This window comes from Tympanuchus pallidicinctus, unplaced genomic scaffold (genome assembly GCF_026119805.1).
Source record: "Tympanuchus pallidicinctus isolate F22 unplaced genomic scaffold, pur_lepc_1.0 scaffold5, whole genome shotgun sequence".
Taxonomy (NCBI): domain Eukaryota; kingdom Metazoa; phylum Chordata; class Aves; order Galliformes; family Phasianidae; genus Tympanuchus; species Tympanuchus pallidicinctus.
The window spans coordinates 50,444,308-50,471,018 of record NW_026294769.1 but is presented as its reverse complement, the minus strand read 5'-3'; the positions used below and the strand labels follow the sequence as shown (position 1 = coordinate 50,471,018).

The window sequence follows — 26,711 nt, the reverse complement described above, 5'->3', positions numbered from 1 at the left end:
CGAGCTCTTTTCATGATGAAAATGAAAATTCATGATGAATCAGAGAAGCAGATTTTGATCATTGAGAAGCGGCAACCTTCACAAGCCATAAATCTGCCCCCTTCTTTCCTGTAGATCCCCTATAGATATTGAAATGCCACTATAAGGTCACCTCACGGCCTTCTATTCTCCAGGCTGAAGAGCCCCATCTCTCTCAGTTTGTTCTCGTAGGGAAGGTGTTCCGTCCCTGGATCATTTTTGTGGCTCTCCTCTGGAGGCAGGATCATCTCCCTTGACCTGCTGGCCAAACTTATTGTGATGCAAGCCAGGATACATTTGGCTTTCTGAGCTTCAAAAGCACACTGCCAGCTCATGTCCAGCTTCTCATCCACCAGTACCCCCTAATCCTTTTCAGCAGGGCTGTGCTCAGTCCCCCAGCTTGTACTGGTAGTGAGGGTTGCCTCAACCCAGGTACAAAATCTTATGTATTTGGTTTTGTTGAACCTCATGAAGTTCACCTCGGCCCACTGCTCATGCTAAGACCCTCCGAATGGCATTTCATCCTTCTGATGTGTCACAGCTTGTCATCAGCAAACTTGCTGAGAGTGCACTCGACCCCACTGCCACTGTCACTGATGAAGGTATTAAAGAGTATAAATCCTAGTACTGACCCCTGGTGAATACCACTCATCACCAATCTCCATCCAGACACCAAGCCATTGACCTCCACTCTCTGAACTCTCCTGCAGCCAGCTCTTTGTCCATTGAACAGTCCATGCATCAAATCCATATCTTTCCAATTTGGAGAGAAGAATGTTGTGGGGTACTACATCAAAGGCCTTACTGAAGTTCAGATAGTGTAAAAGAGGTCAAAGAGGTTCTATGGAGATCCCCCTCCTCCAGTCTTGAGAGGCAAGTGAATGAAAGACCACTGAATAGTCATCACAAATCTTTTCTAATACCAAAGGGAGTCCAGACTTCATCTCTGATTTTCTGATTCTCTGGGGCAAAATATAGCTCATTAAGATTCAGTTGCATTTGAGAAATTTACACTTTGCAAAAAAAAATTGCATTAATAAATGTTGTAAATGCAAGTGTGAACCTGAGGGAGTGTAACACTGATGCTTCCTTTTTGAGCTCCTTTTCCTAACTGAAGACTTTGGGATTGCAAATGGGATCCAAAAAAAAGGAAGATTGAGTTTTGAAGAAAAGAAGTAAAAAGTGATGGGACAGACACATCATCCTGTGTTGCTTATAATTCATTAACACAGATATTTGAACAGTAATGGGATCCTTGCTTAGTAGTGTTCGTGATGAAAATCTGACAGGATATAAAGCTATCAAAGTTGAGCTCTTTTAAAGATCACAGTTCAGTGAGCAACATAAACGTTTCCATAAAACAAAGCACATGAAACCCTCTATGCTGGTGTTTTGTACATGATATACTTCAAATAGCCTCTGCAGAAATAATGGGTTATTGTAACATTTATTCACATATAGTTGCTGTCCAATGTTGTAGCTAAGGTGAAATGTGAATATTTATTTGAGGAGAGAAATTCTAACATCAGGTTTGTCGTGTCACCTGATTCAGAGTCTCATTAAAAGAAAATCTGTCTGATGAAAGGTTCATCTCCCACACTTAGATAATGAGAAAACATATGTTTGTCCTGACAGCAAACTGAATACCTGAGTATGGGAAGCACATGAATACTGGCACAGTGTGGCTTTTGCTTAGGTGGGTGAAAATACAAACTAAAAATACATGATTTCCAGAACTTCTAGAACAGAGTAGATGTTTGAATTCAGAGCACAATGTGGTACGTGCAGATTGTAATTAATTAGCAAATATTTAAAGGTTCAAATATCTCCTATGTGTATTTTTCTGGTATATGGCTAAACAATGCAATGTAGATTAATATATGTAATAAAAACTGTTGTCTGTTTATGACACATGAGAAGCTGCTTAAGCAACTTCAACAGCTGGGGTCGAGACTCACTGCTGTAGGGATTTTATCAAGGTCAAAAAGAGATAATCAGCTCACAACCTGGATTTTAAAAGGGCATTTGGCCAAAATGATGTTTGATGCTTTGTGACTTTCAAACATAAAGAACAGAATGTGGTGAATAATTAGGTGAGAATGGTTGAACAGATGTAGGTGCGAAGGTCAACGTATGTGCAGATGTTCAGGTCGGAGAGCACTGTCAGTTTTAGGAGGAGCTTGAGGATCAACAGAAGACATAAATAAGCACTACAGTACAGATGTGGTTGGAAGTATTTTGTGCTTTCTTGGAATACAAAAAGTACTGTACCTATTCTGTAATTAATTTACTTTTGTACTACTGCTATAGTTTTGTTTGGCTTTGGATAAAAGCACTACCTCAAAGCTACCTGCTGTGATAAGTGTAATCCTTTCTTTGTCCGTATGCAAAGATCAAATGGTAGCCAGAAAGGAATAACCCATGTCTGAATAGAAGGTAATATTAGAAGGAGGTTGGAGAAACAAAAGATCTTTTAATGATCTGCACAATTCTTTTCAAGCAGTTTTGTTGCATTATTATTTGATTCCATGTTCAATTTAAAATCCAGAGTCATGCAGGTGCCTTTTGATTGCATACACTCAGAGTGGGCAGTAATGCTCTTCTATTTTTATCATCACTTCAACAAATGTTTTAACATCAAAAATAGTTAATTATCTTCTTGCACCATATCTTCAGTTACAATTCATTGCTTCACACTCCAAAATGGATTATTTTAATATTGTTTTATCAAAGGAAAATACAAGTATAATATGCAGAAAAGTCACTCAATTGCTAGCAGACTCCAAACTTTCTGGTAATACTCCTGAAGGTCTGAGAAGAAAAGATTAGATCAAAAGGGCTGCAAGACCAAATTTCCCCTTGCCCCTTTCTGTAGACTGAGCTAATCTCTACAGGTCAAGGTTCAGCACAGGGGTACAGCAGGAAGGAGCTGGTGCTGGAGTGATAAGCAGGCAGTCAGTCTCGTAGCTTTGAACACATTAAGAAATATGTGGCCAGTAATTGCAAGCATATAGCTAAAGAAAAGAGAAATTGTACATACTCTCTTCAACACAAATAATGAAAACCAGAATAAAAAGAGATTTTCCTGCTCTCCTCTCCCAGACAGTTTTTCTTCTGCATGGTTGTTTTCTTTTTTTTAATGCACCTAGGACAACTAGCCATTTATGATGCTTTTGCTACTGTAGACAAAGCTCAGCTGCAGTGGAAATCGTTCAGCAAATTAGATTTTTCAACAAAAAGCAGAGCATGCTCTTTACTGAAAGATATTCAACAGCAATACCAATATTAATAGAGATTATTGCTTAAATATTAATAAAGATAAAACATTAAAAGAAGAATTTTAAGTGCAGGTCACCAAGCCAGAGAACGTCTGTAGCTCAAGGAAGATAGCTAGCCCATACAATTCTGGGTATTGTCAGTTAAAGTAAAACATAGCTAAGTGGAAAATACTAGATTTTACAATTTATACTGAAATATATATTCAGCTGCAATATTCTCCATTAAAATGAGATCTTATATCTCATAAAAATCCATACAGTGTGAACATGAGCTTTCATTTAGAAAGCAATGGCTGCTGCAATGTGATATATTTAAAACATTACAGGAGTTCAGGTAGTGTGCACTGATTTTATCTAATCAACAACCTTGCCTGCTGCCTTCCTGCCCTCCTCAACTTCCTTAAGCTCTTAAAGGTACCTGAACAATTCTGGAACAGTGACAAGGCTGATGCAGGGGACACTGCAAAGTGACATGAAGGACCAAATGCACAATCCCTGGTCACATAGGGAGAGAGACAAGGGCCTTTATAACTAGAAAAAGAACGCAATGAATTACAATCTTGTCCTTGCTGCCTTTTGAATTCCTTGCAAAAACATGAGAATATGTCAGAAAGATTGTGTGATGTTTTAATATGAGGAGAAAAATCTGGAATAAAGAAGTCAGTCTCCATCTAAGAAGTGTAGACGTGACATTTGAATGAAGTTTTGATGAATAAGATAAACAGGAATAAGGTGGAGACAAAGATATGGTTAAGACTGTGTCCCCTTCAGAGAGGAAGTGGAAATGGCAGAAGATTTTGGGTAGTGGATGAATATGTCATGAAAGCTAAAGGAAGACTTAATGCCATAAACCCACCTTTGTTACTGTAGCTGTCATATTGCTATGGATGATGTTGAGCTCTGGTCCTGTGGAAGAAGCATTTTTGTAGTTTTGATCAGAGTATTTTTGATGGACGGCTGAAAGATAGATTTCTTCTTTTGCAAAGGAACACAGCTACTCTTCAAAACACAGTGATGGAAGAAATACCCACTAATCACACCCAAGCTCTGCTGTAAATCCAAAAAACATAATGTGCTTATGCTTTCGGTTCACAGATGTTCAAAGAGCAATTCTCAATTTTCTACAAATGCAGGAGCCTGAAGTTAATTTTCACTCCTTCAGTTCTACACAGGCAAAGCCCCACTTCCCCACCATGACCTTAGTCAAGTTCTGTTATCATACAGCTACTATTTGCCAGGGAGCTAACTCATTTCTAACACCTTTTATTTATGCCCAGTCCAGAACAAACAGTTCTGGCAGGTCAGAATAGAAGTCTCATAAAGCAGTACCCAGATTTGACTGACATTTTTGGATGTTGAATACATTGCAATAGCAATCATACGAAAAAATAGAACAGAAATTTGCAAAAGGAGGTCTGTGTTTTGTGGACAGCCGTTGCTTTTGGAGGATTAGGTTAGTATAAAGCAAATGGCAGAGTAGATATGGACTTGTACCTTTAGGATAGTTCAGTGGACTTATTAACTATAGGATAAGACTAAGGATAGTTGTGACTTAGATGGAAGAGGCAATGATCAGATCTCAGTTGTTCTGAGCCAGGGTTTGAGAACAGAGACAGACACAGGGTGAGTTGAGGGTCTAGTTACAAGCATAAACAGCAAAAGAACAAGCATGCATCTCAAAGTCAAGACATCGTGTTTGCTGCCTTGTGTGTTCTCCTGTCTCACTCCACCTTGCTGAATTATAATACTGATCTTAGAACTCACCAGCAATCTCTCATTCAGTATGATGTTTCAGAAGTCTGATGAATTTATTTTGTTACTACAGAAAAGCTGTGACAATTTTCACATTATACTTTATAGACTTAAAACTAGTCTTGGAGAGGAACATCTGTAAACAATTTAGGATGATCCTTGTCATTAACTGCAAAGTGATTTATGTCTTTGAGTTTTACCTGTAATCTGAGTGCTAAATTAGGATAAGATCTTCTGGAAAGTGTATTATGTGCTTCCCTTTTTTTAGTTAGTGTAGTTCACTGAATAATTTTAAAAGGCAAAGAGCTCAGAAATTATGGAAGGATAACTTGGTTGTTACTTTTCCATATTTTGCCATTCTTGAAAACAAAACAAAACAAAACAAAAAAAGCTTAATTTGGTGCAAATTTATTGCACAGTATTAATTTTCCATCCTTATCTTTTTTCTCTGATCAGGCTTCCATATTTTCACCACTGCTACACACTTCCTATATTACAGTGGATTACTCTGAAGCTCTGTACCTCACCTCTCTGCCACTTACAGTTGTTTTGAAAATCTTGTAGAATAACAAATTCTCCAAAATAAAGAGAGGTTAAAAGGGTTTTCTGAAATGCCACTCAGCTGCCTGTAATTTCTTATACATTTCCTAAAAACCACGGTGGGGACAAGTATGTGGAATCATGTTTTTTAAATATCAACATGATTTCAATCAGTGGACAATGAATAAAAATCAAATTATAATCCTAATAGTTGAAAGGAGAGAAAATATAACGGGAAATAAAGGCGTAGAAGATAACAGAAAAACTGAAAGGAATTATCATCATCATTTGTTATTTCTAGATGCTAAGTGCTCTTTCTACTCAGAATCTCTAGAGTTACCTTAGACATCATGATTTCTGTGGCTAAGGTATCTGCATACCTACAGAACTTGTCTCTACATATTTTCTGATGAAGAAACATCTGCAGACTGATGAAATATTTGTTTCCTTGAAAAAACAAGCACTACTTGGTACTTGTATGACTAGGGAATCAGTCATACATCCAAGCTGTGATGCAGTTGCTCTGTCAGCAAACAGTAAATTACACTGGCACATACGATTCTGTAATATTATCTCACAGAAGAATTTCTGAGGTCTTAGGGCATATGAGTTGCTGGATGAGCTGGGGGAGCCGTGTATGCCAACAGGAATACCAATAAGGAGGACTTACTTTGCAGAATGTCAGCTTCAGCAGTTATCTATCTACTCCTGGGGCTATTCTTTCAACTGCAAAATTCAGTGATCTAAAAGTCAGACCACTAAGGCATCAGTGACTGATTTGTGGCAGCCCTCTGTCTGTACCTCAAGTTTCTGTATTCTATGCTTTTTCAAAGCTGAAGGCTAACACAGCTGGCCAACTACTGTTAGTGAGCCAAAGCTTATCTAAGATTTTCATCCTTTTCTTACACTGAAAGTCTTCAACAGGTTTCAGGAAAGTTGTACCAACTGTAGTGCTTAGACAACTTGCCAGTATCACAACCTGAGAGACTGCAAACCATGTATATTTGTCAGTGTCTCATTGTCAGAAGTTTTATCAATGCGTTCATTTTTTTCCATACATTTTTGTAGGCCTTCACAAAAAACAACAACAACAACAACAACAACAAAAAAAAACAGATACAAAATGATCTTCAGTGGCACTAAGTCTGTAAATGTCTATATGGTGATTAACCATAAGAAAGACTTCAGTCATTTGACTTTGACTATGTGTGTTCTTCTTCGCGATCAGGACTGAAAACCTGAAAGCCTAAACAATGAAAATATATCAAAAGAGGGATATGAAGCAGAGGAAAGCTTTAAGGGAGAGGTAGAGACTCATAGCCTCACAGAAGCTGTGAAATCTAGTCTGCATTGAACGAGCTTTTCCTTTTATGTAACCTATCTTCAGAACTTCACTGAAATGTGTCAGTGTACCATGACAGGACCACCTACAAATGGCAGTGATATGCAGGTAGAACTTTACCTGACCATGAGAACCACCCACTAAGGCAGGCAGTCCCTCTTCAGGCTTCAATGATTCAGTGTTTGAAATTTAAGTGACTTGGATATTGCCTCAAGAAAATTTTCCCTTGGATGGATTCCTCAAGTCTGAGGTGCAGTGCAGATGGCAAAGCAGCTGTGCTTTCTGGAGACCTCATTTATATTTTCTGATGGCTTGGACAGCTGTCATACAGAAAATACATCAGAAAACACTAGGACAGTGCAAACTGTTTCTTTTATAGAGTAAACCATTGCACGAATGTAGTAAAAATGTGATGATATTCAAGGTAAGAAGTTAATAGGTTTGGGAGTCACAAAACAGAATGAAAGAAGGAAGTTGAATAAAACAATATAATTGGCAGGTTTTGTTTAGTGAGTAGCTGTCTCGGTGTTCTACCAAAGCTGTTATTTCTGTCTCTCCGCAGATTTAGGTGACAAACACCATGTATAATTTATGCCACCCTGACTAAACTTCAGGGGAGGCCCTGCACTGATTCATGTCTAGGAAGTTTTATGAGAGATTAAGTTTTATGAGAGGGTCGATTTTTATTTCCTGATAAGGCATAAAAAAACTGATGTGCTTGTCAGTGCTGTAGAGGTGATAGAGCAATAACATAAATTGACATGGTTGTTACGGGTTTTTGTTTGTTTCTTTGCTTTACCAAAATGTATGTCTTGAAGAATGTGTATGCCTTGCATAAAAATATCATAGTTAATGGAAACTTAATAGGAAATGCTCCCACCAAAGACTGGCTGTATCCATTAATTGAACCTAAAGGAGTCTGTGCAGTTTTAAAACTCAAAAAAACTCGCAATTTTGAAGCTGCACTCAAGTTGCAGCTGAATCCTTCCTCAGGGTGAATCATCATGAACTGAGCAGCTGGAAGGTTCCTCGAGAGAGTGCATCAGCTATACTAAAATGAAAATAAAATATTCTTTCTCTATCTGCACCAACACCGGTTCATCCCATATTCTGTGGCATACAGTGCTATGGATAAAGCCTGTGTCTCAAAATGTGGAGTACCTATCAGAACAGAATGATGCAGACAAAATCACCAAAACACATGGAAGGAGGGGGAGTATGAGCAGGTGAACAACCTGTGTTGTTGATCCTGCTGTACTGTAGAGCAACAGCACAGGAGATTTTATGGAGGTAAAGCACAAAGCCAGTGTTGGACTTGAGCTATTCAGTGGCTATTAGAGATGTCAAAATCCTTGCTTTCTTATTTTCAGGCAATAGGAAAAGTAGAAGAATTTGTAAAGTCACAATGAACCTCAATAAAGCTTTGATATGATCTGCTTTACAACTGAGCTTGATTGTTAATATTTCGTGGCCTCACTGAAGAGGTCTTTGATTCCAGTGCTTGTTCTAGCAAGCATTCAATATGCAAATTCTGTAAATTATGTGAAAAATGTAAATTACGTATAATGTGTAAAATATGTAAAACGAACAATGTTTTTGTTGGAGGAAGGGCTCGTCATCAAGATTTCCTTGCCAATTTAATTGATCTGATCATTAAGAACCATTCTCTTTCAGGGTCAAAATTATTCAATTCAAACCATGACATCTGCAGACTGGAAGCTTAACTTCCATTTCCTCCAGCAGGCTTGAGGTTGCCAAGCTCACCCCAGTGTGGCTTGGTTCAGCTATAAGATAGAAAGGACTGGAGGCCTTAAGCAACAGTCAGATAGAGCTGACTACTCTTCCTCCAGAGGGCAAAAGTGCTTTTTAGCCCTCCTGCTTTATGTGTCAGAATCAGAAGAAAAGTACGTGTACAGCCAGTTGAGTGCATCTGGTCCATCAGTCTGTGTCTCTGTTACATGCAACCTGCCCAGCTGCACTCATAAGAGCTCTGCTACAAGCACATCACCAGGACAGTCAGATTGAATTCCACAGCATGGCACAAGACCTGCTGGTTCCTTTTAATTCCCCATCAACCTCACAGTACCTGTTTCAAATACAAGATGAAAATATAACTTCAGAGGTCTGCCATTAATAGTTTTTTTTTTTTCACAATACTTTATACAGGACACTGTATATTAAATTCTTTCTAGATTTTCAAGTATGCAAAACCTCTGACTACAGGCATGCTAGTTCTCTCCGTGTCTTTCATGAAAGAGACAAATACAGTGTGAGGGCTTGTATTCTTCTATGAATACTCAGAGCTGTGTTTACAAAAATGAGCAGTAGAACAGAAGAATAATTTGACAGATTAAAAGACATCATACACTGTAAGAATTATTATTTTTTTAAGAATAAACAATGTGATTAGTTGGAAAGAGAATTATGTGTTGTTTGATTTGGTGATGAAGAACAGAAAGATATTATTAGCTCTTTGAGGCAGAATTATCAGAGAGAGAAATGAAAATGAAGAACAAAAGATTAGAGTCACATCTTCTTTATCCAAAAATCCCTTACAGTTTTTTTCCATAAACAAATGTTGTACAAGTGGCAGATTTATAAAAATAAATGAAGTTTAATTAAGACAATGCATTAATTAGGTTGTCTAAAAAGTGTCCAATAGCTCAGTTAGCAATCTCAAAATTTTATGAACAAACATATGAGCATTCAACTTTATTTGGCCATGCAAAGATTGAAGAAATTGCCAATTAATAGAGTAATATATCCAAGGGGAAAATAAGTTGTGAAGCATAGAATGAAGCAACAGTTGATAGAAGATTAAGTGAAAATTACTTTTCAATTATCTTCTATATGAATTCAAAGTAGTATGTTTTTCAATTGTAGAACCAGCTGTAATTCATAACATGTTTCTTCAAGCTGTAAGAATGATGGCCTGGATGACATTTAGTTTATAATTGTTGTTTAGCATTTGTCTGTCACACAGTAAATGGCGAGTTAATTCTTTTACCCTCTAAGCACAAAGGACAACCTGGAGCAATGTCCAGAGCCCTTGTGTGTTTGGTTTGTTTTTCATTTTGTCATGCAGTCTAACAAAAAAGCTTAAAAAAAAAGAAAAAAGGCAAAAGAGAAAAAGCTTTATTTTGACAGGTCTTATCTGGGGACAAATGCATTTCCAAGGAAACAGATGTTTCTTTTCACTTCTTTGGGATGGTAATGGAGGTGACTATGCAACCTGCTCAATTTGTTTGGGTTAAAGGCCAGCAGCAGGCAACTGTCTTCCCCTTTAGTCCCTGCTGCAAGGGGGAAGGAATGGACGACACAAGGAAAGAAGCACCAGAACACACATGCAGTATGGCACCACACAGTGCTCTCAGCTCAAACAACAGGCAAAAAAAAACTGCAGGCACTGCTTGGTTGAGAGGGTAAAACGCAGGATTCCATTGTTCAGCAGCTAAATGTAACTCCTTCCTTAGCATCATTAGTGTATTCTTCATATCATTTGCATAGACACTGTTAACACTGCAGAAGTGACTATACTAAAATATGGTCTGGTTCTGTTTTTTTCTGCAAGCAATAAGAACTGGAAACCTTGGAGGAAATACTTCAGGAAAGCTCTAAGAGGAACAGCAATAGCCACTTCAATCTCCCTTTAACTAGCATGGCATGGCTTCATCACTGCTTAATGAAGATGTAAAGAAAGAAAAAGCCACTGATTTTTATCCTCTAATTGAATAGATTATCTTTTCTAATTTAATGGAGTGGTCTCGTTAGCTACCAAAATGCCTAACGCTTTAGAGTTTGCTGGCTTTCATGTCTTTTTTCGTTTGTTTTAACCTAGTTATCATAAGCAGACATGAAATTTAACACCCCCTCATTAAAATAAATGTAATGTTGTGACATAAACTGACAGAAGCAAGTCCTAAGACTGTGTTCTTCTCAACCTCCTCTCAATACTGCCAAGATAAAATATAAAACACAAATTTTCACTCACAGTATTTACAAGCAGCAGGGTTAACACAAAAAGAGATCTAATACTCTTATTATCCTATTTTTAACCTGGAACTCATCGCTTCAGGATACCTGTAAGGACAGCAATGATTGTGACAGGGGTGGTAGAATGGCTCCCTTCATTCCATCGGGACTCTGGCAGAGGTGGCATTTTAAAATGGAAGCAAATTAACCTGACAACAAAAAGACACCAAAACCAGAAGGAAAGCAGAAACAAATTTACTTATGAATTTTTAATCTTTTTGGTTACATTTTACCTTGTTGATATTATTACATGGCTCTTTGATGTACTTAAAATGTACTATACTTTTACTAGCCGAATGAAAAACTTTGCAAGATTATTTTCTGGTGTCTCATTTCATTGTTCCTCCCTTTACAAGATAAATGCACAAATGAATAGTGGAAATAAATTATTATTCTTTGACAAGAAGCCTTGTTAAACATCCATAAACACTGTTTCCAAAAGAATGCTCAATCTCAAGCATGTAACTGAAGGGAAAAAAATACATTTATGTAGAGATTATTATTATTGCTCTAATATTTACCTATGACATTTCCCCAGTAAATTGGATTGGAATATTTTCCAAAGTAAGGTAACATTCCAGTTTTATTTGATGTGTAAACATACTGACATAAAATATATCCACTTACATTCTCAGAAAGTTTCACCCCCTAGAGTTTGGCTCAACTTGTGTGAAATAAGTTGTACAGAAATCTGTGGCTTTAAAATATAGTGCATATGTGGAGTTTAGTGGTAAATGGGCATATCACACATGTTAGTGATTAGAAAAAGAAAGGAAGAACAGGTTGTAACATTTTTGGCTCAAAAGTAAATCTATATCTGCATAAGCAGCAAACAGGAGGGAAAAAACTAGGCATTTTAGTAAGGGCTTTATAGTTTATTTTTCTCATATAGAAAATTACAGTATGTCATTGTACAGAGAAGGTGTGCCTGGGAGGATTTAGGATGGGATATCCAGCAAAACTGTGGTTGTATTGTAAAAAACTTCTTGCCTCAACTTTGCAGATCTTCATCACAACTTTAAAGCCTTATAAAAATACAATAAATGAAATCAAGACTTTGCATTGGCTGCTAGAACAGGCAATTAAATCCCTAAAAAATGCTTGCTGCAGCAGCTTTCCTAAAACTCATCCACCTTGAAGACATTGATAAAGAGTGATGATGTTTCATGTTCATTTAAGAAGACCAGTTTATAATGCACATAATTACACCACAGACATAAATGGTTTGAAATTTGCCAGGTTCAGTTCATTCCAGATGACATCAAATCTTAACTTTTGCTCTTTTTTCTTGAAATGTTCAATATTTCATGGATTTGTAGTGGGAGTCTGAGTAGTTTGACTTGCCCTGCCTGGTGCAGGAATTCAGTGCAGAGCTACAAGCCATGTAGGAATAAGCTTCATGCATTTTGATGTACTCAGAACTCTTCATTCAGCTCCAGTTTAGAAAGCTTAATCAGATCCTGGATGACAAGAAGTTGTACTTCTCAAAAGTTAAAACTCATGTGTGTCCACCACTCACTCACCTTGGCCATTCCTACCCAAATGTCCCAGTGATGTTATTCAACCCTTGGCTATCCCAGGCTAGAGGAGATAGTATGCTATACTGCATTTTCAGCTAGACATTGAAGATTCATGGAGTGGGGACTAAAAGAAAACTATGGCTCAATAATGTTAACTTTAAGAAGAGAGTAGGAGGTGGATGTTTTGGTTTCATGTCCTCTTTTCCTTGCACTGCTGTTTTGTTGTAATGCATTGGCATGACTAGGACAAGGTGGAATGGTTGGAATGGTTTTAAACCAAAAGAGGAGAGATTTATATTAGATATTAGGATAAAAATTTTCCCTTTGAGGATGGTAAGGCACTGGAACAGGTTGCCTAGAGAAGCTGTGGATGCCCCATCCCTTGAGGTGTTCAAGGCAAGGTTGGATTGAGCCCTGTGCAGCCTGAACTAGTGACTGACTACCCTACCCATAGCAGGGGAGCTGGAACTCGATGAAGGTTCTTTCCAGCCTAAGCCACTCTATTATTCTATGACTTTGCAAGATGATATCCTACACTTCAGTCCCAAGGAATCTGGTTATTCATCTAAACTCTGTCTCTACTTACAAATTCACTTCCACAGTTCTGTTTGTGATATTAAAACAATGGGCTAGTTGTTCTATATCGCTGAACAAATACAAGGTAGCTGTGGCACCATTGAAGTGGCTCCTAACTAGAGGAGGAAGCCAAGAGTCAACACTGCAGCAGGACTTTCCCAGAGAGAGCAGAAAAGGTGCAGACAAAAGGAGACAAACCCCTCAATCTTCTTCCTCCTGCACTATGTATAGGGAAGCTGTATGCTATGATATGTTAATGATTCTTCACTAGAAATACAAATGAAGTAAATACATAAGCCATGGAGTATTTGAAGTTTGGCTTTTAGTGATTTTTTTTTTAATGTTCACAAATCTATATGCTTGTATCTGTCAGATAGAACCCTGAGAGGTCCTGAGGAAAGTTGCTTCAAGATTCTTAATGTTAAACAGTGGCCAGAAACTCCACAATCTACTTTGAATGCACTTGTGCCTGTGCAGTCCCAACCCAAATTCCACATCAGACACGTTCAGTTTGGAAAATCTTTCTGTGTCTCATCTGCACTTTCTGCACTGAGCAGGTTAGAAATTCAGATCCTACAGAAGTTTTCTTGACAAACTTCACACAAAGCTTTAACTCAGAGCTGCAAATATTTAGGAAAAGAAACAAAACAAGAACCTCCCTCTGTGCTACATTTGTTGAAGGACATTGTTCATCTCTTACTGACTAGAGCTTGATTTAAACCTGAGTAATGAACTAAATACACATTTTGCGTTAATGAGCAGCTTCTGACAATACATGCCTTCATGTTAAAATTTCTAATTTTAAACAAGGATAAATTCTCCATAGTGAATTTTCAAGACTTTCAAGACTTTTCACTTCGAAGTGAAAAGTCAATTTAGACACGTTTTGTAAGGAGTAGACAGAATAGCAGTTCTCATGAACTAAACTAACCGCATTTTTTCAATCATAAGATAAAATATAAATTTGAACAACAGACAGCAGCTCACATTAATTCTAAGAAATACAGCATCATGGAATTGCTGAGGTGGGAAGGGACCTCTGAAGGCCATCTGGACCAACCTCCTGCTCAAGCAGGGCCACCCAGAGCAGTTTGTCCAGGACCATCTTCAGGAGGCTTTGAATAATGTAGCATAAGGAATGTCCACATCTGAATCCTAAGCAGCCATGCATATAACCTCTGTATGACTTTTGCTTCCAGCAGCCTGAATAAGGTGCACTGCTCACTGAACCCCACAGCAGTAATATATCTCACAGACTGCCACTCCTTTCCTTCAAAGCACAGATTACCCTAAGCAACTTTCTTCAGCATCAGCAACTGCTTGTGAGCAATTCAGTTTGCAGTGAGCCTTCCTTCCTCCCTTGTTTTCTCCCTTTCTTCCACCCTTCCTTCTTTTCCTTTTCTTTCCCTCCCTTCCTCTCTTCTTCCCTTCCTTTCTCCCTTTTTCCCTTCCTCCTTTTCTTTCCTCCTTTCTTCCTTCCTCCCCCCCTCACTTGCCCTCTTTTTCTCTGACAGATCTGCACGAGGTGTGAAGCAGCCCTCACTACTTTGAGAGTAAAGAGGCTGACAGGAAGAGTAGCAATGCCTTTGTGTGAAGTTGGCTTTAATCTCAGCTGTGTCTTAGCTTGCAAAACTGTAGGATTTTTTTTATTTATTTATTTTTTTTTTTAAGGAAAGGTTGCCTGCCAGCTGACACTGATATTTTTGTATATAACACATGCTAGAAACTAGGTCTTTCTTTCTACACATTTTCTCAATTTTTAAGAAAAGTTAGTAAGTCTGCCAGTCCTGGAATAAGTAATTAAAAGGAACTGTGTGGGTTGATATGGCCTGTGAAATGTGTTGATTAGCAATATTGTGAGTTCTGTCTGGAACAGGGGCCCAACCTTGATACAGCAGGATAGCAGGCAGAGAGCTCAGTCACCTGCCATTTCAGCCCTAAGTATAGATGGTGAGACTTTAATCATTACTGCTAATTATGACTCTACTGGGCTTTCAAATTTGATTATCAATCTATGATAAGTGGTATGAGCAGGCCACATCTTCTTTTGTGAGTCACTACAGAGCTATCAGATGTGAGCAAATTTCTTCTTCTCAGCTACTGACCTGAGAAGTTCAAAGCAAAGCCCCAGAGCAAAAGGGAGATAAGTCCTGTGATCCTCTACTCAACCCAGTCTTTGACATGGCTTTCAAACTCTCATTGCCACTGCACTTTCTCATCAGGACTAATTGGCTATTTATTCAAGAGCAGACCAGCCAATAGTGCCAACACTCAGTCCTGATTTAGGTCAGCAGAGAAAAAAGACTTTTATGAATATAAGTACTTTAAGTTCCATGATGATCTTAAAACAACTGTGAAGGCCAGAGAAAGAAGTGCAGAGATCCTGAAAGAGAGGATCAGAAGTCTTCAGTTCTTTGAAAGTGTATCTGACTTGCTCTGAGAAAAGTTGCACGCTGATACAGGTTGATTTGTTTAGAGCGGAACTTCTCAGCCTCTTTAGCGCCTTCTGTCTCACCAAGTGCTATATCAAGGAGAGCAGTATTGTGTGATGATCACAGAATCACTGAATGGCCTGGATTGAAAAGGACCACAATGATTATCTAGTTTCAACCCCCCTGCTATGTGCAGGGTCACCAACCACCAGACCAGGCTGCCCAGAGCCAAATCCAGCCTGGACTTGAATGCCTCCGGGAATGGGCCATCCACAACCTCCTTGGGCAACCTGTTCCAGTGCTTCACCACCCTCTGTGTGTAAATTGATAACCAAATGGAAGATTTTTACTCTGAACCTGTTTTCCTTATGATTCCAAATTCTTTGTGTTGCGTTTCCCATGCAACCTTGTCAGTGTGAATAACTTGTTATATAGGAAAACTTTATTTGTTACAAGGAAGTTGTCTTCTGAAGAGCCAAAATATGGAGAAAAGACAAGTACAGTTGTCAGTTTACTACTCATGGGATTTCTGTGGATTCTTGTCTGAAACCTTTCCTCATTCTCTTATATTTTACGGGTCAGACTCCTGAGAATTAAACAAATAAGCTCCAAGTGAGGAAATAATCACTAATAGCAAGTAGATCCTCAGTGATTCTTGCCAAGAACAGTTCTGTACTTCAGCTGCTGCTGTACTGGCAACAGTAAATAATGTCAATCTTAGTTTACTGGAATGCGATTATAGGCCTAAATCTTGCAAGAACATGTTGTGAAAATAACAGCTGGCAGATGCTGAGTACTCTCCCATGAAACGTAATCCAGGAGTATATGAACATCAAGAAGAAATGTCTACAGAAAGCCAAGTGTCGGCATTGAAGTCCAACTTGTCTCCTGAGAGCTAAGAGACTGTATTAGAAATTTGCTGTGCAGAGGAGCTGAAAGAGATGGGAAAAGAAAAGCTGAGTGCAAGCTGGTGGAGGATTCTGCTGTTTAGAGTGCACCAAACAGTATAAGAAAACACAAAGAAATTCAGTGTTGACTCTTTGATTTGCCCTGGAAATGGCACAAAAGGAATAACAAAGTCCTGAGTTTTCCAGAACTCCTGGACTATGGGAGCTAATGCTGAGCTGATAAACACTGTCCCTTTGGACAAATGTGCTAAGGAGAATCATGGAAGCAAAAAATGCCTTGGGTTAAAAGGGTCGTTCATCTAGTTCTGACCCCCTGCTGTGGGAAGGTTTGCTGCCTACCAGATCAGGCAACCCAGGCCCCATCCAACCTGTTCTTGAACACCTCCAGGGATGGGGCATCCACAGCTTCTCTGAGCAGCCTGTGCCAGTGCCTCAGTGCCCTATGAGTGAAGAATTTCTTCTTAATATCAAATATAAATTTCCCCTCTCTTAGTTTAAAACCATTCCCTCTTTTCCTGTCACTATCTGCCCATGTAAAAAGTCTATCTCCCTCCTGTCACCCACACCATAATCAAAAGTCACAAGGTACTATGGCTCAGTGATGAGCAAGTTGCTGCAGTGGTAGATACCAGTGCAGATGGGTTGATGTGACAGCACACACAAGTTACAAAGGCACTGCTATGGATATTAGTGGAATATTCTTTGTTTCCTGGACATTACTGTCATTATCTCACCAAAATCAGGTTTAATTTTTGCTCTTATTTGGCTTTTTCTATAAGTTTTTAAAATGAAAATGTTCAGCACTGCAACTTAATGTATATAGCAAAGCTTTGATTGCAGCATTCACACGTATTTGCAAGTTTAGGCACTGAAATAAATAATTAACATGCTTACATTAACATATAAGCTTGTGTTAAAAGAAGAATGTAGGTGCCTAGTAGTAAACTAAGAATCTATATTAAACACATATCAATTTATGTGGTTATGAAAATGGGACATAATTAAAATACATTCTGAATACTTTGTGCTTTTGTTTGTTTGAGGAATTTATTTCTTTAATACATTGTCATCTCTCTGAGGTTTTACTGCAGTACTTACATTAAGTATCTGATATCTCTGTTATTTCTGGAAAATGTAATTGATGACATGGAAATTCTATATTACTAGCTGCCTTTAAAGTTATCTCCCTTTCCCCTCAATCTGCCTCTTCTCCTCTTCCCCCAAAAAAGAAGGAAAAATAATGTAAACCACAACTAAAAATCCAGTTTTGTCAACTGAAATTGCAAATCTGGTGTAACACACCCAACACTTTTAGCTTGTTTTGGAAAGAAATGCATCTATGTAGAATCATTGCACTGCAGTTATCTGTCTCTAGAGGTAAGCAATAGATAGCAAGTTTTATTTTAGGCAAATACAGAAAAATAAAGGAGAAGCTCATGACTTTAAGACTATAAATGAGGGCTTGACAGTGCTCATAGGAGAAACAGCTTAAAACCCTTTGCCCTTATATGTCTTATGAATGACTGCATTCCTACAGACTGATCAGTGGTGTCTCATATTATGATAGATGATCAATATAAGATAGACTTTTCCTGTGTCATCTGAGATGCCTTAGAGCATTTGAATTATCTATGTGGGTTTGATAGGTGTGTCACACAACCTTCAGAAGGCATATGCCTTTTCAGAACAGCAGTTGGAGAGCAGGTGAGAAACCCTAGTGATCGTTATGGTAAAGAACTATCTTCAGGCAACTGTGACTCATGGTTTCCTTATTGACAGTGTTGTATATTTTAACATGCATCCACTTCTGAACAGAGGTTGAAATCTAAAGATGTCAACTCTATCGTCTCTGATAGTTTTTCTCTTTGGATACAGTAAAGCCCAATGTCCTTTGGATCAGCTTTTTAATGTCATCACACTGAATTCAAGCAGACTGGAGTGAACACCTCTGCAGGTGCTGAGTGCTGCTCCCCCTGGGCTGACTTTTACAAGTGTGACAGGGCACCAAGGCTGCTCCCTGGCAGAACAGATGCTGTGCTATCTGAGTTGTTTTAACTGCTGTAAAAGCATTCATATGAAAGTGTAAACACAATGAAAATCCATATTCTAGTTTACCTACTGGAAACACAACGAAAATCCATATTCTAGTTTACCTACTGGTTAACTTGTTCACAGGCCATGTTAGGGACCACTTACCTACTGTTTGATCATAAAATTTTCTCTACTCTGAGAGTAATGGTAGCCAGATTGCTATAACATTTGTAGTAATTTTGCTAGAATAGAGGCTTCCAAAATGTTCACCATAAGTGCAGATAACACATTGCATCTAGCATATAGAAAATATAAGATAAAAACCATTAAGGCCAAATAAAATATTTGCAGTGGCTGCTTTGGCAATCATTTGCTCCTTTACTCATAAGGAAAAAATAAGAATGGCAGAAGATGAATTTGAGATGAGTCACTTTGTCTTATCCTACATGACATCCAAAATTTGTAATTGTACATTTCACCAATAAGTGCTGTCCTTTTTGGGATATGAGGTCGCCAGAGCAAGATCATAATTTTCCAGCTATTTTTTGCTATTCACAGCAGGGCCCATAAAATATCTTGTAGGTTATTCGGGAATATTCAGTCATATTCCTCATAATCACTTGATTAAACTTATTTGAGATTGTCTAAAGTGATCTGGAACATGCACAAAGTGCCTACAGCCAAAACTGGTACTATGTCTTCCATCAAAGACATGAAATAATAGCGAGGGGAAAGCAAGTATTGCCTGCAGTCTGCATACTTAATTACAAAATAATAACCTCCCTTCAACCTTAACCAATAAGAGGCAGAGATTTCAGCATATAACAAGCACATTCAAATAAATATTCATGTTTAAAAAGTACTCCTATACTTAACTGTATCAGCATTCTCAGTCTCTAAAACACCATTAAATATTTTGAAAATATTTTGAAATGCATTGAAACATGTCAGTACTCAAGGGTTTCACTGCTAACAATACTTATTCAATATTTAAATTTATCCAGGCTTTGCTGACTTGGTTAGCAAATGTCCATTTCCATAAATAAAGAGAATATAAGATTATTATAGGACACAATTATGATAAATAATTTCCAACACTAACAGGTCACTTAGAAATTTGTGTTTGATGGTTAAAATTAGTGGCAAAAAGTAGTAATTTTTCAGTGTATCACTAATAACGGTCACTAGTTAGCCATGCAAGCTGTAGTTGGACCAGCAATATATGGTAGACCTCCACTTGGAAGATGTGAGTCTTACAGATGTGCTGTCTGCCCATGCATTTTTCCCAAGCATTTGAGAAACCTATTCCCAAGGTAAATACTGCTGACACTGCAAGTAACCTTAATAATTTCTAGACGCTGTGTGTAGGAAACAGAATTACATTTCCTTTAAAATAAACACAAGGATATTTGTCTTGCCATTATGCAACTAAATAATTACTGTCTTATACTCATGAAAAAGACAAGGTTTCCTTATTTTGAAATATTTCTTTGTAACTATGAACAGCTGAAATGAGTAATCAGGAAATATATATTATGCTAGCTAAAAGTGTCTTTTCAGCCACACAAAGGCATACATCTTTCTTGTGCAAATAAAAATTAAGTGTAACATTTTCTATAGTCAATGCAAAATGAGAAAAGACCTTCTGAATGATTTGCATTATGGTTCTAGCTGTGGTCTGTGGATGACCCTTGTGTCACCTCTCTAATCCTATATACAAAATGAAGACAGAATTATCCTTTGAGATATATTAGTGTATCAGAACTAGGCACTGCAGCTACTGTATAAATTAAGAAACTCGTATTTTATTTCCAAACATGCCTAAGGAGTATGCTATGATCTGTCTTGAGGTCTTAAGTGCTCTTTGGCCATTGTTTGTCTGGATGCTAGCCCAGTTCAACAGGAATTGTATTTGAGCTAAATGTGTATTTGATAATTCGAGTAATTCAGAAGGAAGCCCAGATGGCCAAATGCTGTCCATATTTATTTCTGAAGGAGTATGTGGACTGAGGATAGATTAGGAGCAGTGACAGATGTGTAAGTAAGTCATTCTATGGCATGAACTACCTTAATCATAATTTATTTCCCAGACATTTCTTTCTTGTTCTTTCCTTCTTGTCTGAAGTTCTGTGGAACTGAAATGTAATGCGTAGTGAGATGATCTATGATTATGACATTCCAGAACCAATCAGACACAAAAAAGATCAGCAATGTCTTCAACTGCCTTAAGTCTACAAGTGTCACTAGCTTAAAGAATGCAAACTGTTGTTTTAATACTTTGGATGTTTATTCAAACCAAAAGTACTGATACTGTTTGCTAGTGTTTGTTATTGAGCAATGATGTCATATTAACTCTAGTAGTCTGTAATATTTACATCACATAAACTGAGCTCAATGCTCCCTTTGGCTCAATGCTTTTTATGTAATTATCTTTATTATACTCCTATTAGTAGGGAAGGGCTATTGTCAGACAGCAATATCCAAGTTTATAAGAATAGTGTATGTAGAAATCAAGATATTGAAAGCATATTTAATTCCACTGAGGCTCACCTTCTGGCTATGGAAAGTTTCCTTCTTTTTTTTTTTTTTTTTTTTAAATCCTGTTCATCAAATGAAGTATTGTAATAATAGAGACCACAGGAAATTCTTATTTTTTTTCCCCTAATGTTAGGCTTTATGTGGTTTTTCAGAATGAAACCAACTATTTAAAAACATTTCAAACTATATCTTTTCCTTGCCAAGAAAGGAGAAAGTAAACTTTTTTTGTGTCTATATGGAATAAATTATTAAATGCGGCCCTAAATAAGCTGCTAGAATTAAAGGTAGTGTTTGAGAATAAAGAGATTGTTCACAGTTGGTAGTCATAATGTTTGGTCTCTGTTGTTAAGGGAAAACTAATATTTTAGTCAGTGGGTTGAATGACTTTTTTGCCTTTAAAGGGTATAAATTCGTAGAAGTTACAGCAATTTCTATAGAGGAAGAATGGCAAAATAATTTGGTGCAATCTGTTATTAGGACTTGAAACTGTCCTTTAAACACCTCTTGTTGATTACTAAAACTATTTCTGTACTGATTGCTTCATGTGTTTGAAGAATTAAATCTTATTTGGAAGAACCAATATAATTTATTATCTATTTTCTAAGGATTGTTGGTCATGATTTAATTTGACAGTAATCCACATCATAATAAGATTTTACTGTAAGATTGATAAGATACTATTGAGCCCACTCAATATGATGGTTCCTTAAGTTAAATGCCAGGAAATCTGTTCTGGAAAAATTATTGTATTGCAACCAAGCCCTATTGTTACCAGTTCTATTAATTATAGAGTGTCTTAGATTTTAATAGCTCATTACAGTTAAATAAAAATCCGTATAAATTGTAAAGGAGATTCTAGTTCTGCTCTTGCATTTACTGAAAATATTTTGGTAGAATAACACAATAATAACCCAATGGTTTATGTATTACTATAGCATACTAAGTCAATCTTCTCTTTTCAGAAGAAAAGATTTGTAGGTAAAGGTAACTCTGCAGACCTTAAAATGTGGGTTCTTGATGTGCTTTTTTTTTTTTTTAAGTTTCCTACTTCTGATTTTGCCAGTCTGTGATTTTCCCATTCCAGGACATATAGAATTCAGAAACTTCTCCCCTACTGACAGCACAGTGATCATGGATTGTATTATCTACAATTTTCCTTTCTAAGTAGCAGCCTCTGATATCTTTATACATTCTGATGTAAGTATTTTTATTGGTTTTATGCCTAGAATGTAGAGATTACAAGAGCAAACAATCAGTTTCATTGCATTCTCTCAATGCAATTTAACTGTAAGATTTCCCTGCAGTCATGTTGATTTTGACTGTGATAGAGGAGGCTGGTCATGAGAGCCTTATGAAATATCATTTATGGTCCTTTGGAAGACTTCAAATACTCTGAAGTATGTTATGATAAATGTCATTTTGGTGATTTTAATGAGAAATCACCCAGACTTTACTTTCTTTTGTGCTTTAGATTGAAGAGGAATTCTAGATTGTCTCCAGTAATAATTGAAGTAGGATGCCTACAGGCATCCCAAAAAAGTCTTTGTAAAATCTGAAAACAATCACTTCTTTCAGTACTGTCCCATATCAAAGCTTACATTTGATCAGTAGTCTTTGTAGACAGAAAGAAGAAATAGGGAATTGTTCACACAGGTCCATGACTTAGACAACCTACTTTGTAAAATCAATGCATGTTTTTGTTTGACTCAGACTCTTTTCTGATTCACTAATGTACTGTAAATTTTGCTTGGATTTCAGAGACAAATGCAAACTATACCATTGAGTCTATAATCAGATTAGTAAAGCCTGACTCTTACACAAAGATGGAATCCCATATACTTTAATTAAATTCTGAATGTATCCTACTTTCAAATATAGTAGAATAAATGCCAGACTGACCATACTTTGAAATGCAAATAACAGATAAACAATCTAAAGCTGGAATTGCGTGTCTCACTAGAAATGCTATCCTTCAATTCAAAGAGCCTAACTGTGCTTTTAGGTACTGTTTTCCTCTAATTGTTTGAGATCAAGTGTTGGAGGCCTCCATGCTGTCTCAGCGAGCAACCAGCCCCGTTTGTGTATGTTGGGTGTCTGTCTGCCTGACTGCTAGCCAGGAAGTTAATGTTGACTGCTCTTGAAGTGAAAATTCACAGTGCACAGAACTCCTAGGACCCTGGTGACACACTAAAATAAATACCTCCTCAGATGGTGGCAAACTGGGGAAAGATAAAATACATCAGAGAAATAACATTTGAACAGTAATTATCCTTTAACTGTACTGTGAAAAAAACTTAGATGTTTTTGTTTGGTTTGCTTTGTTGTCTTTTTTTTTTTTTTTAATGGAATTAAGGTACTAGCAGACTGTACTAGAACTATCACTGGAGACAGTCAGAGCTCCCATAGTTTGAAACTGCGTGTAGTTACTCAGAAATACAAGAAAAAACATTGGAACATACTTGGTGGACTGTGGAACTTTTCTTTTGCAGGCTTTTCAGGGATGTTGCAAATGTTGCCGAGTTTTGGTACTCCTTTTTGTAATTTTTAATAAAACCAGATATAATGTGGTTACTTACCTGAAAAAGAAAGTTAAGACAATGTGAAACCTGAATGAATGTGGATTTGGAATGCAATTTACAAATTCAATGTGAATTAGAATATGGCTACTATATGAAAGTGATGTTGTTTTTCAAATGAGAGATTAGTCAATTTCTGAATCAAAAAGCTTTTCCTAACCTACACAAAAAATATCAATATGGAAGATATGTTCTTTGTCTCAATGCCTGTGGAGAGAGACAGACTAAACTGTCCTTTAAGGGTGCCTGTCTCTCTTTGAAGATTATAGAGAGATTCCTGATGACCATTTAAGACTAGATGTTTATTTTCTACATGGCTAAGTTGGGCAAGTTTAATTTTAAAACGCTACTTTATGGAGAAATGTAGATGAAGATACTGTAGGGACTGAAAATACTGTTGTCATCATTCATGTCTGACCCTGTAAGAACAGGAAATCCTTAAATTATGCCCTGAGCTACCACATATCTTTCAAAATCTATTATGCTATTTTAAAATAGCATGAAAATGCTATCACATTGTTTCTTTGTGTTTGGTTGCTTCGCTTTTGATTTCCTTTGTGATCTGAGTCTCCTGTTAGATTCACAACCTAGCACCAGCTTCCAGTATTATGAGCTTGCATTCAACTTTAAATTGAAGGGTTCATGATTACCAGATACACCCCCCTATGAAAATAGTCACAGATTCATCACTGCATTTTATCCCCAGTCCTTCGTGGTTTGTAGTGGGAAACCGAGGCTTCCTAAATGCATTCAAAGTAAGAGTCTGACTGATGGAGCTCTGAAATGGTAGGTATTCTACTACTTCAGAAGTCTCCCTTCTCTTCATTTCATGCATATGCAACTATGTAGGCCAAGATCCTCTTCTAAAAAAGAGACCTCATCACAGAGGTCAATGTGCAAGGGTTTTATTATTCCACATTCATACACCAGCTTCATCTCTAGTCCAGCACAGCTCATGTGCATTTTCCTTAAAGAGTAATCTACTGGAGTCTTCTATTTACAAAACGGCACGCAGAGAAGACTCTGTGAGAGGTTTTTGTATGTGAGAAAAGTGGTATTTGATGTGCTGCAGTATATTTCAGCATATTTCAAACACTTATTGTACAGATCCTAGAAACTTAGACTCTGAGTGGACTTCTGTGTGGGTATGTAACTCTTTTATAAATAATAGCCTTCTCTAATAAGAGTGAATGCATCAAAGGGGAATACTTTCTGTATCCTTTTCTCAAGGAGAACTCTCTATACAAGAACAATGAATTTCTTTTATCAAGGTAAAGAATCCATCTTCAAATACTAAACTCATGATTTACAGGTTTTTGGTGTTTTTTTTTTTCTAATTATTTTAGAACAGAGCTTGATCATGTAAAAAAAAAACAAAAAACAAAAACAAACAAACAAAAAAAAAAAAAACAACAAAAAAAAAAAACAAAAACCAAGTAACAAATTTAAATAGAATCTGGAGATATTTAAAACCAGGTCTTCATTTCTTGGTATAACATAGATACATCTACTGTGATAAATCAAGTATGAATTTGATTGTTCTTTAGTCCTGGCACGGAACAGCCACATTCATAGACAACGTCTTGCCAACCAAGAGTTGGCTTATACACATCCATGAACCACGGCCAGAATTACTTTTGGAGGCTGCAAACTGGTCATCTGAAGCATGCCAGGATCATGGGATCATGAAATAATGGAATCATGGAATCACAGAATGAAAGAATCATAACATTTTTTTTGTAGGAAGGGACTCTAAAGATCATCTAATTCCATCACCCTGCCATGGGTAGAGTTGCCACCCATCAGGCTGCCCAGGATCCCATCCAACCTTACTCTGAATGCCTCCAGGGATTGGGCATCCACAGCTTCTCTGGGGAATTGTTCCCATGTCTCACCACCATCTTCAGTAAATAATTTCTTCCTGGTATCTACCTTCCTAATCTAAATCTACCCTCTGAGTTTAAAACCATTGTTTCATGTCCTGTCGCTAAACTCTCTGATAGAGTTCTTCTGCAGCCTTCTTCTACAATCCCTTTAATTTTGAAATCTGCTTAAAGTTCTCCCCAGAGTCTTCTTTTCTCTAGACTAAATAATGTCTACTCTTCAAAGCCTTTCCTCATGGAAAAGGTGCTCCAGCCCTATTATTAGATGCTGTATACAAAACCAAGTGCCCAGAATCATTTCTCCCCAGTGCTTAACCTTCTACAGGCATAGCTAAAGAATATTAAAAATTTGATTTACCTACTGATTTGGATACCCTATTTGTGATTATTTAAACAGTTCTATTGTCCTCTCTTTCTTTCTACATAGTGTTTACATTCCTGTGATCAACTTGGTCTCACTGCTACACAGTAAGCCCCAAATTCAGGAGAAACTTTTGAAAATGGTGAAGATATTATCCAATATTATACATAAAATGGACAAAACTCTTTCTATCACTTTAGAGCCAGAAAGTTTCAAATAATAGGTATCACAAGTTTCTTTGTTTTCAGCCCCAGCTGACTTCCTAAAAATCATTCCTATTATACCAAGGTAAACACAAATAAGTAATAGCTAGTTCCCTTCAGGAACTAGTCACCACAATGTCTGTATCACCAGCAATGAAGTGTAACTTAATGGAAAGTGAAAGACAAATATTTTTTTGTTAATTTTTTTTTTTAAGGAAGAAAAAAAGTACTCCGGGGATAAATATAAAATGAATTACTAAGTAATAATCTTGTAAGATCTCGGGGGACAGTATAATGCTAAGAAGCAAGCAGTATGGATGTTAAGAACAAAACGTATCAGACTGTTCCTCAAATTGAAATTGAGCCAACAGTATTATGTTTTTTTCAAGGCAAATAAACAACAAAGGTTAATTTTAGCTCTTAGTTAATTAATAAGTGTTGTGTGTTCTATCTAGGGGAAAAAAATGAACTCAGAATGACATTGGTGAGGCCCAGTTCCTAACTTCAAAATCATATAGGCTTTTATCTACCTCACTGTGAAAGTGTGTGAGGGGAATAAATTGGAAAGAAAGTTATGAATGTATAAAACGTAAAGAAAATTGGAAAACATGCTTGCTTAACTTAGGAAATAAAAAGTATACAGTGGGAATGTTCCCTCATGTGTGTAAAGAGCTGATTATAGAATGGATGGAATCAATGGTTCCAAACGTTAACTATGGAA

At 37.2% G+C, this 26,711-nt stretch overlaps 1 long non-coding RNA gene across 1 annotated transcript in view; it reads right to left on the bottom strand.

Annotated features, from left to right (window-relative positions):
- Positions 1-2,531: 2,531 nt before the first annotated feature.
- LOC128091321 (uncharacterized) overlaps positions 2,532-26,711 on the bottom strand; it is a 34,569-nt gene continuing 10,389 nt past the window's right edge. Inside the window, exons 2-3 of the long non-coding RNA XR_008211351.1 lie at positions 4,153-4,295; positions 2,532-2,829 (exon numbers count right to left, since the gene is read on the bottom strand). This is a non-coding gene — a long non-coding RNA (uncharacterized LOC128091321). The remainder of the gene's footprint in view (positions 2,830-4,152; positions 4,296-26,711) is intronic.